The sequence below is a fragment of the Macaca fascicularis genome, chromosome 6, assembly GCF_037993035.2.
Source record: "Macaca fascicularis isolate 582-1 chromosome 6, T2T-MFA8v1.1".
NCBI lineage: Eukaryota > Metazoa > Chordata > Mammalia > Primates > Cercopithecidae > Macaca > Macaca fascicularis.
Genome location: NC_088380.1, coordinates 161,391,864 through 161,407,690, shown reverse-complemented (window position 1 = coordinate 161,407,690; position 15,827 = coordinate 161,391,864). Strand labels below are relative to the sequence as shown.

At 49.3% G+C, this 15,827-nt stretch overlaps 1 long non-coding RNA gene across 1 annotated transcript; it reads right to left on the bottom strand.

Annotated features, from left to right (window-relative positions):
* Window positions 1-4,700: 4,700 nt before the first annotated feature.
* LOC123573901 (uncharacterized) lies at window positions 4,701-12,962 on the bottom strand. The gene is made up of 3 exons (XR_006698609.2): window positions 12,763-12,962; window positions 7,328-7,436; window positions 4,701-5,297 (listed from the first exon to the last, which is right to left on the bottom strand). It is a non-coding gene; the product is annotated as an uncharacterized lncRNA (long non-coding RNA).
* Between the last annotated feature and the right edge of the window lie 2,865 nt (window positions 12,963-15,827).

Here is a 15,827-nt window from a genome sequence, read left to right as displayed (position 1 = left end):
GTGAGTGTAAACTGCAGATTTCCATACCTTGCTCCAGAATCCATGGTGGGCCTGGGGATTAGCATTTTGACAAACTCCTTAGGCACCCTGACTTTTGAGATCCCTGCCATGAGCTGAAAGGGCACTTGGAGATCATTTAGTTCAATTCCATCAGTAGGAGGAGACTGGGACCCAGAGAGAAGCAGGGACTTGCCAAAGGCTACAAGGCAGTCAGTGGTTGCAATGGGACACTCCTGGACCACCTTACCCTGTCCTTCCTTTCCTAAACACACTCCCTGTATCGAAGTTCCTACTGTGGCACACTCACAGTCCCACTGAGATCACGGGGTCAAGGAGTGGTTTCCACGGTTTTATTTGAGCCGCTGTTGTCACCCTGCATAGTGGTTCAGTCTGAGTCCCTGGGTAGTTAATAGGAATAATAAAAATAGCTATCATTTATTTATTGAGGACATGTAATGAGCCCGGCACTTAGGTGCTGTCTATGGTTTATCTTATTTAGCATTCCTGAAAATCATATAGAGTAGGTATTGGTTTTTTTTTTGTTGTTGTTTGTTTGTTTGTTTGTTTTTGAGAGGTCATCTCACTCTGTCACCCAGGCTGGAGTGCAGTGGCGCGATCTCAGCTCACTGCAACCTCCGCCTCCCAGGTTCAAGCAATTCTCCTACCTCAGCCTCCTGAGTAGCTGGGATTACAGATGCCTGCCACCAAGTCCGGCTAATTTTTTGTTATTTTTGGTAGAGACGGGGTTTCACCATGCTGGTCAGGCTGGTCTTGAACTCCCGACCTTGTGATCCACCCGCCTTGGCCTCCCATAGTGGCACTGGTATTTCTATCTCTATCTCACAATTGGAGGAGTTGAAGCTCAGGGCGGTCACGGCACTTGTCTGAGGTTACAGGGCTACAAGAGGCGGAGCTGTGATTTTCACCCAGGCTTTCCTCTTGTGCCCTGGGTGGTTCCCTGAATGTTGGCCAGGGGAGCAAGCATCCTCCCCTGCTGATGTGCTACATCACATTTTTACCACCTAAATGTGATTAATAAACCAAAAATTATTTCCAAGGAAACATAAAGGTGAATGATGAAACGTGGTGACATGCAAAAAGCTCAGGATGTGGGTCAGAAGATTGAATAACTCATCCTAGCTTTCTCACTAACTGGCTGTGTGATCTTGGGTGAGTTCCTCTCCCTCTCTGAGCCTCAGCTTTCTTGGAAAGGATTTCTAAACCCAGATAAGCTTAAGAATCACTGGCAGAACTTTGGCCCACAGATCGCACAGCACCTGGAGAGGGTGCAGTGACAAGCATGCTGGGCTGGGAGCCTGGAGATCTGAATTCTTCTTTTAAAACAAGGCAACTTACAGCAAAAGTTACCTTTTTTATGGTTCCACAAGTATGGCCCTGCAAATTTTGATGAATGCTGAAGTCATGTAACTGACATCACAATCAAGACATAGAATAATTTAATTACCACCCAATTCCTGTGTCAGTCCTTCTGCCCACTCTCTTTAGTCCCCAAAGTTTTGCCTTTTGGAGATGTTCTACACACAGAATGATAGAGTGTGTAGCCTTTTGAGTTTTCTTTCAGTCAGCATAATACATATAGTAGCAATGTTTATTGCTGAGTAGTGTTCCATTGTATGGAGGTACCAAGATTTGTTTATCCATTCACCAGTTGAAGGACATTTGGGTTCTTTTCCGTTCCTGCTGATTACAAATAAAGCTACTACAGACATTTATATACAGATTTTTGTGTGAATATACATTTTCATTTCAGCTGGTAAATAAATGAGCAGAAATGGGATCGCTGGATTTTGTTATTACTATTCAAAGTAGGACTATCACCCTCAAATCACCAAACACTTTGGGGCTAAGCATGAAAGGTCACTGGCCCTTAAGGAATGTCATTTCCTTTATTTAAATTTGAGACAGAGTTTTGCTTTTGTTGCCCAGGCTGGAGTGCAGTGGCACGATCTCAGCTTACTGCAACCTCCACTCTCTGGTTTCAAGTGATTCTCCTGCCTCAGCCTCCCAAGTAGCTGGGATTACAGGCTCTAACCACCACGCCAGGCTAATTTTTGTATTTTTAGTAGAGACAGAGTTTCACCATGTTGGCCAGGCTGGTCTTGAACTCCTGACCTCAGGTGATCCACCCGCCTTGGCCTCCTAAAGTGCAGGGATTACAGGTGTAAGCCACCACACCTGGGCAAGGAATATCATTTCTATTGTGCTCACTCCCCTTCCTAGCTGCCACGGCACCATTACATGTTATTATTATTATTATTAGAGAAAGGATCTTGCTCTGTCACCCAGGCTGCAGTATAGTGGCCAGATCCTAGCTCACTGTAACCCCAAACTCCTGGGCTCAGGAAACCCTCCCACCTCAGCCTCATGAGTAGCTGGGACTACCGGTATGCACCATCATGCTTGGCTAATTTTGAATTTTTTTGTAGAGATGGGACTGGGGCAGTCTCACTGTATTGCCCAGGCTGGTCTCAAACTCGTAGCCTCAAGTGATCCTACCACGTCAGTGGCCCACAGTTTTGGGATTACAGATGTGAGCACTACACCCAGCCTTCTGGGGTTTTACTATAAGTATGTTTAACTTTACAAGAAATTGTGAGACTGTAATCCAAAGTGCCTGCACCAGTTTGTGTTCCCACCAGCAATCCATCAGAGTTCTAGTTGCTCTGCATCTCCAGCAGCATTTGGTATTGTTGGCTTTCTTTTCCCATTATAGTCTTTTTTTTTTTGAGACAGGGTTTCATTCTTGTTGTCTAGGATGGAGTGCTATTGTGTGATCTTGTCTCACCGCAACCTCTGCCTCCTGGGTTCAAGTGATTCTCCTGCCTCAGCCTCCCAAGTAGCTGGGATTACAGGCATGCGCCACGATGTCCTGCCAATTTTGCCATGAAGATGGGGGTTTCTCCATGTTGGTCAGGCTGGTCTTGAACTCCCGACCTCAGGTGATCCACCCACCTCAGCCTCCCAAAGTGCTGGGATTATAGGCGTGAGCCACCATGCCTGGCCCCATTTTAGTCATTCTAATAAATGTGTAGTGGTTATCTCATTATTATCTTAATTTGCATTTCCCTAATGACTAATGGCAAGCCTCTTTGCAAGTGCTTATTTGCCATTCATACATTTTCTTTGGCGAAGTGTCTGTTCAAGTTTTTTGACCATTTAAAAATTTGATTGTTTTTGTATTACTGATTTTTGCAAGTTCTTTATGTATGTTCGATACAACTTATATATCAGATATGTGACTTATAAATATTTCTCAATATGTGGCTTGTTTTCTTTTATCCTCTTAACAATGTCCTTCGAAGGACAGAAGTTTTTAATTTCAATAAAGCCCATCAATTTCATTTTTTTTTTTTTTTGAGACAAGGTCTCACTGTGTTGCCCAGGCTATAATGCAGTGGCACAAATTTCGGCTCACTGCAACCTCTGACTCCCAGGTTCAAGTGATTCTCGTGCCTCAGTCTCCCGAGTAGCTGGGACTACAGGAGTGCGCCACCACGCCTGGCTAATTTTTAGTAGTTTTAGTAGAGATAGGGTTTCACCATGTTGGTCAGGCTGGTCTTGAACTCCTGACCTCAAATGATCCACCTGCCTTGGCTTCCCAAAGTGCTGAGATTACAGGTGTTAGCCACTGTGGCTGGCCCAGTTTATCAATTTCAGAAAACGATTGTGCTTTTGGTGTTATGTCTAACAACTCCTCACCTAGGAAATCTGAACTTTTGACATGGATCTACCACCAACTAGCAGTGTGATTTTGAGCAAGCGACTCTCTGGACTTCTTTATCTCCAACTTACAAAGACAGAGCTGGAATAGGGGTCTCTAAGAACCTGTCCAACTCTGCTATTTTAAGTTTAAATAGCATCCTAAGGATAATCATTTTAAAGACCCTATAAGAATAACTATACCTCCCATTTTATGAGTATTTAACAATGACAAGGCATAGCGACCCCAGGCTTTAGTGCATGATCTCTTCATTCTCACTTCTTCCCCCAGGGGTAAGTACTATTATTATTCACATTTCGCAGTGGAAGACACAGAGGTCAATTGTCTAAGGGCACCTACTGTTCAGAGAAGAGTTGGATTCAAACACTGGCAATCTAAGTGGCGGTGGCGGTGATGACAATGGTGTGATCATAGGTGAAGGGTACGATTTGAACTGGCTGATTAGTTTGAGAAGGGTGAGGATGAGCAGAGGGTGGGAAGATACGCCCCCCCTCCTCGTGAGAAGGAAGGCGGCGCGGACGGACAGGGGCGGGGATTTGCTGGCGGAAATTTACAGCCCTTAAGTTCATAAAATTCTTGCGTCCCCCTGTTTGTCACTGGGGCCCTTCCCAACTCCCTCCCTTGAAGACTTCAAAAGGATCCACCTGAGCCCTTAGTACCAAAGTGTGGGGGAAGTTGTGGGAGCTGGGATGGAAACCGGATGGGCTCGCTGTGCCTGAAGGCCAGGCCGCTGTGTGTGGGTTCTCGGACTCTGTGTGCACGCGGGTGTGCGGCCCGTCCGCGGCTGGGCAGAAATCTCCTTCTGTGAGGGCGCTGCTCTCCAGCGTGGGGCGGCAGGGCGGCAAATAATGGTGACAGTGTCTGTGCCGGGGGCGAGTGTGACTGAGATTGACGTGCCTGTGTGTGTCGTCAGAATTGTTCTATTTTATTAATTCAATACATTTCATTTTCATTCTTAAACAGTATTTATTTTATTTATTTAACACATAGTCGTGTGCCAGGGGCTTGGAATCCAGGGGCTGGGGCAAGCAGTCCAGGCTCCGTCCTCTCTCCAGGAGGTGACGCTGAGGGGATGGGGAGGACTGAGGGGAGAAACATTAAGCAAATCATGCTAGAAAACAAAACAAAACACCCAGGAACCTGCTGGGCGCGTGGGCGTGGGTATGGGTCCGGGAGTTTGTGCGCCTGGCAGGTGAAACGGGGGTCGGAGCACCTGCTCTGCCCTGCTCCATGGGCGCCCGTGGCTGAGCCGGTCCAGTCCCTCAGAGGGCATTTATTTCCTGGCTCCCCCGGCTCTCGGGAAGCCCCCGAACCCTGCTAACGGGCAGAGGGGGACTGCGTGTCCAAGTTACAGATGCGAAGGTCCGGCCCGCGGCGGCGGTGTTGGGGTTGGGGTTCGTCCCGCATGCTGCAGGGTGGGAGCTGGGGCAGGGCTGAGGCTGGCACTCGGGGCTCTGGAGTCCTTCACCCCAGCACGGTAGGGTGCGTCATTCTCCCACTGGACCAGCAGGTGACGCTGGAGGCCAGGGCTACGCAGGCCGGGGCGCTTTGGGTTCTGGAGAAAGAGGGCAAACATCGCAGTTGCAGTTAGGAGCTCTCGCCGTGCTTGGGACCATGTGCTCGGGCCTTTCACGATGAACTTGTTCACGCCCCCGCGCTCCATGGTCTTGTTTATTATTCCATAACTTAGGCTTAGAGATGAATTTTTTTTTTTTTTTTTTTTTTTTTTTTTTTGAGACGGAGTCTCACTGTGTTGCCAGGCTGGAGTGCAGTGGCGCGATCACCGCTCACTGCAAACTCCCGCTCCCGGGTTCAAGCGATTCTCCTGCCTCAGCCTCCCAAGTAGCTGGGACTACAGGCGCCCGCCACCATGCCTAGCTAATTTTTGTATTTTTAGTGAAATGGGGTTTCACCATATTAGGCAAAATGATCTTGATCTCTTGACCTTATGATTCCCCCGACCTCGGCCTCCCAAAGTGCTGAGATTACAGGCATGAGCCACTGCACTCGGCCTTAAGTAGCTTTCTTATGGTCACCCAGTTTGTGCGTAGCAGGAACATGGCCCAAGTCCAGTTCAGAGTGAGCGAAATAAGGCTCTTGCTGTAGGGAAGGGGAAGAAGGGCTGAGGGTTGCCTGGGACTGTTCTGGAGGCATGCTAGGAGCTGGTCTCTGACCCTGCTTGGTGGGAGCTGAGGGCAGACCTGCACCTGCTGCAGGAGGTGGTACTGGCAGGACCAGCAGGGGTCTGAAGCCAGCCCAAGGCTCCTCCATTTCGGGCCTCCCTGGTCTTCAGCATAACCCACCTGGGAGTCTTGGGCTTGGGGAGGAGGGGAGGCGCCCTGCTGCTCCCAGCCCTCCACAGCCAGGCCACCTGTCATCTTCTCATGATCTTGTAGTTCCTTGCCCCGGCAGGTGTACCTGATTACCAATGTCCCAGCCCAGCTCCTCTGGGAAGCTTTCCCTTCCACTGGAGGGGCAGGTCAGGCAGCCACCTCTGTAACAAGCTCCCTGAGGGTTCTAACGCAGGCAGGCAGGGAACCACCTCGTCCAAACCAGCTCTCGGCTTGCAGCTGAAACCAGCTCTCGGCTTGCAGCTGAAACCAGCAGTGTTGCTTGTCTTTCCAAACCCACCTATGCAATCTGCTCTCTCACAATAGGAAGAATGTGGCTTCTTGGGCAGGGATCCTGGCTTAGCCACCCTCTATCCCCCTACCGCAAGCCTGGCTGAGAACCCAGGAGGGAGGTTTGACAGATCTACCGCCCCTCATCCTTTCCTTCTACAAATTACTACTGAGCCCCTCTATGCGCCAGGCTCTGTCTGAAGTGCTGAGGGGAGAATCTCAGCTCACTTCTTCATGGCAGAGGCAGATGAATAGCAGAAAATAGAAACGAATGTCAGCCTCTGATTATAAAATTAAACAGGGGAAAAATGAGAGTGGCACCGTGGGGTGGGTAGGGGATGACCTGAGAAACGTGGCCAGGGAAGGCATCTCTGGGACGTGATCTTTAAGGAGAGACCTGCAGGAGGTGCCTTTTGAAGATATGGGAAGGGGGTTCCAGGTACAGGAAGAGCCACTGCCAAAGTCTCAGGGCAAGAGCGAATGAGGAGGGAAGGGGTTTGGAAGGGAAGGAAGGCAGGCAGGCGAAGCTGGAGCATCCCAGAGTCAGGGCTGAGATCAGAGAGCAGGGCAGCGCCTGATGGGTGGGGCAAGATCTGGGTTTCATTTTAGACGTAGAGGCAGCCCCCTGAAGGGTTCTAAGTAGGAGAGTGAGGTATTCTCATTTAGTTTTAATCTCTCTGGCTGCTAGTGAGTCCCTCCCTAAAGTTCCCCTTCCTCCCTCCCCAGCAATCTAACCCACAGCTGAGAACCCGGGAGCATAACTGGTAGCCAGGGCTGCTGACCCTGGCCCAGGGTCTGCAGGGTTAATCCCGGGGGCCTGGAGCGGCCCCTGATTAGCAGGCCCTGCCACTCCTGCTGATAAACTCCCAGGCAGGAAGAGGCAGGACTCATCCGGTAGGAAAGTGGAGAAACCAAAGCTGGAGAGGAGGGGGGCTCCAGGAGCACCTTCGGAGGGCTCTCTTACCCTTTTGGAGGTGGTGAGTTCCCTAGGTGAAAGCTCTCTGGTTTTATCCCTCATTTGACATTTCACAGCCACTCTTATAGTCAGGGCCTGGTGTGGATTTTATGGGCCCCTGTAAGGAAGAGAAAACAAAATTAGGTGCCGGGCTTTAGAAAGGCCATGTGTACATGAGGTCCCCTGATACCTAAGCTTCACTAGCTCCATGGTAGTTGTCCATCTCTAATTTTCCATCAGGGGAATAAGCCCTGTATGCAGATGAGGAAGTTGAGGCTCTGAGAGCCTGAAAGGGATATAGAAAACAGAAGGGTTTCTGCTGCAATTTCTTATCCCCCAGCCCAGAGCTCATTCTACCACCCAACCCATCGAAAAATCCAGTTGTCCCTTCTCCTTGCAGACCTGCTCCCACCCCAGGCTCAGGCCACAAGGAAGGGTAGCATGGGGCATGGTGGAGATGGGTGGGCTGGTGGCGACTTGAAGAGGGAAAGGGCTCAGCATGAAGCAGCATCCCTACTGGGGACAGGATCCTGGGTGGCCAGGATTCCATCTGCCTACCAGACATTCCAAACCACACATTTTTTTTTTTTTTGAGACAAAGTTTTTTGTTCTTGTTGCCCAGGCTGGAGTGCAATGGCTCAGTTTTGGCTCAACGCAACCTCTGCCTCCTGGGTTAAAGCAATCCTGTTGCAGTGAGCTGAGATCGCGCCACTGCACTCCAGCCTGGGTGACAGAGTGAGACTCCGTCTCAAAAATAAATAAATAAATAAATAAATAAATAAATAAAGCAATCCTCTTGTCTCAGCCTCTCAAGTAGCTGGGATTATAGGCGCCTGCCACCATGCCCGGCTAATTTTTGAATTTTCAGTAGGGATGGGGTCTCACATGTTGGCCAGGCTGGTCTTGAACTCCTGACCTCAGGTGATCTGCCCACCTCAGCCTCCCAAAGTGCTGGGATTACAGGCATGAGCCACTGCACCTGGCCCCCAAACCACACATTCTGAACCACCGAGAGGTCAGAGCAGCAGCTCCAGGATCTGGCTGAAGATCAGAATCCCTGGGAATTTGTTAAAATGGAATCCTTGGGCTCTAATCCAAACCTGCAGAATGAGAATTGCCTGGGGTGGGACCAGAAATTTGGGCATTGAACACACTTTCCAGGTTCTTCTTCAGCAGAGCTAGGCTGGGACCCCTGATTTAACCATCAGCCCTGCCTCCTAGGGGTCTGCCTACCTGTGCGAGGGTGGGTCCCCAGGCGTTATCAGGGACAAAGGAATCTCCTTGTCCTGGCAGGGGTGAATGTGAGCGTCTAGGGCTGACTGCTCACATGATAGCATGGCAGTCTCAGCTCTGGCCAGCATGACTCTGGGAAGACGAGGACAAGACCCAGGACTTGGTGGGGATGGGCTTTGCCAGGGCATGAATTAACCCTCTAGGGCTTCCAGGGGAGCCGTCTCCAGGTCTGTCTTCCCTCACCTCTAGAATGGAGTTGAGGAGGCCTGACATGAGAATTATTAAAGCACTTAGGATCCTTCTGGCGACCTTTAGAGAAGCTGTGCTGTGTGCCAACACAGTCCTAGAGGGAAGAAAGACACATTCCTGATGACAGACAAGGAAGCTGGGGTCCTGAGAGGTTGGGTAACTTGTTCGAGATTACCCAACTAGGAACTGGCAAGACTGAAATTTGAACTCAGGGTGGTCTGATTTCAGGGCATGTCATTTTTACGCCATGCTGTCTTGTTTGGCTCCCTTTTCCTTTCCTGTCATCATTTCGCTCGGTGGTATTCACTGAGCACCTCCTTCGTGCCAGTGGAGAGCTGGCACCTCCACCCCACCTTTCTGCAGTGAGGTTGGATAAGGCACGAGGTGGCAGCCCTCTGGAAACTGTAAAGTACTCTCTGGCCATGGAGGATTCTTCTCAACCATGTGGCTCAGCTTTCTCTGTGCTTTCTTCACAGTCTATCTGGGCTGGGAGAGTGCTATCTCTGGCTGAGAGAACCTCAAACTTCAAGATGTATGAGGGCTACCTGGGGAGCTTGTTAAAATGCAGATTGGAACCACTCCCAGAGATTCCGATTCAGTTGGTCAGGGCTGGGCCTCGGGCTATGCATTTTTGACAACTATCTAGATTGTCTGCTGCAGGTGGTTTGAGCGTTGCACTTTAAGATATGGTACACTATTATAGAAAGACCAAAGTCAGAAGAAAGACATAGTGACCATCTGGCGGCCCAAGTCTTAGATGATGAAAGTTAGGGACTTTCTTCTTGGGAAAATGCATACACTCACCTATATCCAAGATTTTGAAGTTTGTGGAAGTTTTGGGTTCCCGAAGTTCAGCCATGCAATTATGGATCCTCAGACCCCAACTTAATAACCCCTGATCTCCATGCTAGGCTCACAGGTCACCTGGGCAATGAAGGCCCCACAGGCCTCCCAACAAAGTTGCTTCTCCTCTGTGTTCCTGCAACACAGTAAGGACTCAACTCCATCAGAGCTCTGGTTTACCCTGTTTACGCCTCTCGCCCTGGACTGTGGGGCATGTGGAAGTCATTTTCCTCCTCCTTCCCGGCACAAGGTAGGATTATACTGCCCTGTCCCCTTTGAGGTTAGACATATCCACGTGATTATTTTAACCATGAAATGTTAGCAGTAGAAACTATAAGCCAGTGTGTGAGTCCCCAAGTTTGCTTCACCTTGCCACAGTGATCTTGAAAATGTGTCAAGGTGGAGGGTCCATCAGCCCCTGTCCCTGAGTCACTAGGTGAACAGAAACTCATGTTGACCTGTGTTGGACATGCAGTGAGAGTAAGAAATAAACCTGGGGTATTTTTTTTTTTTTTTTTTTTTTTGAGACAGTCTTGCTCTGTCACCTAGGCTGGAGTGCAATGGCGTGATCTTGGCTCACTGCAACCTCTGCCTCCCAGGTTCAAGCAATTCTCCTGCCTCAGCCTCCCCAGTAGCTGGGATTAAAGGCACCTGCAACCGCGCCTGGATAATTTTTGTATTTTTAGTAGAGACGGGGTTTCACCATGTTGGCCAGGCTGGTCTCAGACTCCTGACATCAAGTGATCTGCCTGCCTCAGCCTCCCGAAGTGCTGGGATTACAGGTGTAATCCCACGCCTGGCCAAGCCTGGTTTTTTTGTTACTGTAGGATAACCTGGCTTGTCCTGACTGATACAGGTGCTTTGAAGCCTGAGGCCCTCTCTGATTGTGCTTTCTGTCTCCAGTTCCTGGCAGAGGCTGGCACAGAATAGTGCTTGCTCAAGGATCACACCAGCTCCCATTTATTGAGACCTTGCTAAGTGCCAGGCTTGGTTCCCTGTTATTTCATCTAAAACTGCCAACCACCTGTATGTCAGGCATCACTATTCCCATTTTGCAGATGAGGAACATTTCTGGTTAGCAAGTGGCCTGGGAAGCCAGTCTCTAATCTCTAGTGCCTTACCTGAAGAGTCACATATCACATACCACAGGTGAGGGGTCTTTTTTTTTTTTTATTTTTGAGCCGGAGTCTCGCTCTGTCGCCCAGGCTGGAGGGCAGTGGCCAGATCTCAGCTCACTGCAAGCTCCATTTCCCGGGTTCACGCCGTTCTCCTGCCTCAGCCTCCGGAGTAGCTGGGACTACAGGCGCCGGCCACCAAGCCCGGCTGATTTCTTTTGTATTTTTAGTAAAGACGGGGTTTCACCGTGTTAGCCAGGATGGTCTCGATCTCCTGACCTTGTGATCCACCCATCTCGGCCTCCCAAAGTGCTAGGATTACAGGCTTGAGCCACCGCGCCCGGCAGGTGAGGGGTCTTTCTTGCAACTCAATAGGCCAATCACTTCTGTCTGAGCCTCAGTTTCCACAGTGTAAAATGGCTTAATAATAATGCTTGTTCTCAAGTTGGCTGTGACATGTAAATTGCTGGCTATTGTTTTTCGTTCTGATGCTACTCGGCCTCTGATGGAAGTTGTTTGAGAGAACAAATGGGTGGAGAAAGGCAGAGTGAAGGGGAAGCTGGGATTTGGTGTCTGAGGACACACTGGGAGCCAAGAAGCAAATCTGGCTCTCTGTCCCTGTGTTTTCATCTGATCTGAAAGGTCAGTTTCTATCGACTGAGTCCCTACTGTGCACCAAGTTCCATCCAAGATGCTTTCCATGCATCAATTTATTTAATCTGCCTTTGACCCTGTGGGGCAGGGGCAGTTATTCACTCCCATTTTAAAGATAAAGAAACTGAGGTTTAGGGAAGTCAAGGATCTTTCCCAGTGACTCATTGCAACGAGAGGCAGAGTCAGGGTGGGAGGAGGACCTGGCTGACTCTGCAGCCTGGAATTTGAACCCCTTCATGACATGTGCCCTCCTTCCCTAGGGGAAAAGGAGCAGAGATAGGACAGTGGCAGTGCCTAGGTCTCTGGGCTCCCAGTTCAGCACTCTTTCTCCTTTACAACCTTTTCTCCGCTTGCCCTGAAGGTGTGAAAAGCACATGCACATACACACACTTTAGAAAAAGCAAGCAAGCGAGGAACTCGCCGGGCGGCCCCTCCCCACCCAGCGCCCAGCAGCCCTCTCCGTGCCAGCGCAGACTCCCTGTCACCACCATGATTGGTAGACTAAACAGCTGGAGCGGAGCCGGCCTCCTCGCTCCCTCTCGCCAGGGCGGCCGGCTGGGGCTTTCAAAGACCGGCCTCGCTGCTATCTCCCCCATCAGCCCCAGCAGCATTTAGCCACTTTCTTCAAACACCCAGTCAGGGCATGATGGTTAACGTCAAATCTGGCAGCAAGTCATAACCTATAGGGCTGGGACATTTATCACGGCCTGGGGCCCCTGGGGACTTCAAAGGGGCCTGAGCGGTGGGGGTTGGAGGACTCTGAGTGGGGCTTTTCCTCTACCCGGAGCCTTGGATGTCTCATCAGAGCTGGAGGGATCAAGGGGCTACCTCAGCTGTTCAGCCCAAATAATAATAAGGACAATAATAAATATGGATGACTAATAATAGCTGTGTATTGAGAGATTACTTATCTCCAGGGCACTTCGTGTGTTGCATCTCAGTTAATGCTCATGGCCACCCTGTGGGGCATTTATTGTTATTTTTATCCTCATTTCAGATATCAGAAAAGGAGGGCACAGAGAGGTTAAGCCATTTGCCCAAAGTCACACAGCTAGTAATAAAAATAGCCTCACCAACAATATTTGTCATTATGGAGTGATTGCCATGTGCCAGGCGCTTTGTGTGTGACATCATTTGCTTTTCCATGTACTCTATGAGATAAGCCTTATTTTTCCCATTTTGGGGATGAGAAAATAGTCTGAGAGATGTTGGGTGACTTTCTCCAGGTGACATGACTGGTTAAGTGGCAGAGCTGGGATTCAAAAGCAGATCTTTGGTATACAACCCCCATTGCTAAATCTAACTGGCTTAAAAAAAAAAAAAAAAAAGCCAAACCTGGCTCCCAATTACCTTGCAAGACAGACTCCTGTGGCTGGGGCCTGGGTGGGGTTCTGAGGGGCAGACCTGTCCTCCTCATCCTTGTCACAGTCTCCATCATGCTCCAGGAAGCCAGAGAGTGGTCCTGGGCACCCTGCTGTCAGATCCCAGGCCTGACAAGGATCCTTGGCACATCCCAGGGCCTTCTGACTCGTGAAGGGCAAGGTGGGGACACAGGGGCGCTGGGGCCTTTGCTTCCATCTAGCTTCCTGGTAAAGCCTAAGAGAGGAAGGGTCTCATTTATTCACATGGGCCCGAAGGGTTTCTCTGGCTCTAGGCTGAGGGTGGGATAGTCCCAGGAATTGGCTATGGGGAGGGTGGTGTGGAATTTAACCCCTTGGCTGGGATCCTCCTCTGAGTCAACTTTTGGTGTGAGGATAGAGCTCTTCCTGAGATGGGGATAGTTTTTCTACAAAGCTCCCTGGAACCATTACACAAATTAACCAAAGTTTACAAATACTATGCACACCTACAAAGTACAGCTCTCCAGTACTGCTGAGAGCAAACAGAGTGAAACAAACATTTGAAGCAGAGAACAAAAGTGGTCCCTGCTCATGTGGATAAAATTCCCTCCATGAGGCCACATGCAGTAAGTATCCCAAGAGAGGATGCTCCAGAAGGCTTCCTGGAGGAGGTGGTATCTGGGCAGATGGAGGAGATGGGGACAGAGTGTATGTGGAGGGAGTAGAGCCAGTGTCTTAGGGTTCTGCAGAGAAACAGAATCAATAGGATACACATGTATCACAGATAGATAGAGAAAGAGAGATAATTTAGGGACTTGGCTAACATAATTGTAGGAGTTGACACATCTATCTCTAGGTTTGGAAATTCGGGCAAAAGTTGAAGCTGAATCTTGAGTCTGGCAGCTGGAAACTCAGGCAGAATTTCTTCCTTTTGGGGGAACCTCAGTGTTTGTTCTTAAGTCTTTCAAATGAGTGGATGAAGCCCATCCACCTCCTGGAGGCTGATCTGTTTTACCCAAAGTCTGTTGGTTTAAAATGTTGATCAGATCTAAAAAATATTTTCACAGCAACATCTACACTATTATTTTTCTCTCCTTAGAAATAGAGTCTCACTCTGTTGCCCAAACTAGATTACAGTGGCACCATCATAGCTCACTGCAGCCTCGAACTCTGGGCCTCAAGCAGCCCTCCCTCCTCAGCCTCTGGAGTAGCTAGGACTGCGGGCATGTGCCACCACACCTGGCTACACTGGTTTTTGACCAAATAACTGGGTACCATAGACTAGCCACATTGACATAAAATTAACCATCGCAAAGGAAATATTGTATGATTCCTCTTCATTGTGATAGCTCGAATAGTCAAACTCACAAAGACAGAAAGTAGAACAGTGGTTACCGGGGCTGTGAGAAGGAGGACTGGAGAGTTACTGTTCACGGGTATAGAGTGTGAATTCGGAACGATGAAACAGTTCTGAAGGCGGATGGTGGTGATGGCCACATAATGATGTGAATATACTTAATGCCACTGGATTGTACACTTAAAATAGTTAAAACGGTGACTTTTACGTTACACATATTTTATCACAATAAAAGAAAAATTAACTGTCACAATCAAGGAGGGCCTGGCTAGGCGCAGTGGCTCACACCTGTAATCCTAGCACAGGGAGGCTGAGGCAGACAGATCACTTGAAGTCAGGAGTTCAAGACCAGCCTGGCCAATGCGGAGAAACCCCGTCTCTAACAAAAATACAAAAATTAGCAGGGCCTGGTGGCGGGTGCCTGTAATCCCGGCTACTCGGGAGGCTGAGGCAAGAGAATGGCGTGAACCCGGGAGGCGGAGCTTGCAGTGAGCCGAGATGGCGCCACCACATTCCAGCCTGGGCGACAGGGCGAGACTCTGTCTCAAAAAAAAAAATAAATAAATAAATAAATAAATATAAAAATAAATAAATAAATAAATAGGTCATTATTGCGAGTGCTAGGGAAGATACTGCATGGCAGGTGCCTGGCACACAGTGAGTAGCTGATCAACAAGAGAGGGGAGAAAGGATGTTTAGGCAGCTGAGAGCACCAGCAGAGGTGCTCAGAATATTTCCAGTCAGCCCAGATTGGCATCCTTCCCCATCTTGGCTGCCCAGGAGCCATGTGGGGCTGAGTGGGCTCATCCAAGACTGGGGATTAGCAAGAAAAGCATCTCTGCTGGTTGTGCTGGGAGAAAACTGAGTCCCTCTTAAACCCACCCTACTTAGTTCTGCCTGGGATTGCCCTGGGCTAAGGGAAACTGGGGGTCCAAGAAATAATATCTCATGGGCTGTGTAATTGGTGCTTAATAGATACCTGAGGTGGGCCAGGCATGGTGGCTCACACCTGTAATCCCAGCAATTTGGGAGGCCAAGGCAGGAAGATTGCTTGAGTTCAGGAGTTCTAGACCAGCCGGGGCAACACAATGAGACTGTCTCTACCAAAAAAAAAAAAAAAAAAAAAAAAAGATACCCAAGGTGGAATAAACAAATACATCTGGCTCTGCTGTTGAGTAGCTGTGTGACTCTGGGCAAGTCTCTTAGCTTATCTGAGTCTCAGTTTCCCCACACATTAAAGTGAGGATTGTAACTGTAGCCCTCAGCTCTCCATAGTGAATATCTCAAGGCAAAAAGAAGGGTGGGAGGCTCATGGAAAGAATTTCACTATAGATATATGTATTTTTTTTTTTTTTTTTTTGAGACAGGGTCTTGCTCTGTCACCCAGGCTGGAGTGCAATGGCACCGTCTTGGCTCACTGCAACCTCCTGGGTTTGAGCAGTTCTCCTGCCTCAGCCTCCTGAGTAGCTGAGACTACAGGTGCGTGCCACCACATCCAGCTAATTTTTGTATTTTTTTTTTTTTTTTTTTTTTTTGAGACGGAGTCTCGCTCTGTCACCCAGGCTGGAGTGCAGTGGCCGGATCTCAGCTCACTGCAAGCTCCGCCTCCTGGGTTCACGCCATTCTCCTGCCTCAGCCTCCCGAGTAGCTGGGACTACAGGCGCCCGCCACCTCGCCCGGCTAGTTTTTTGTATTTTTTAGTAGAGACGGGGTTTCAC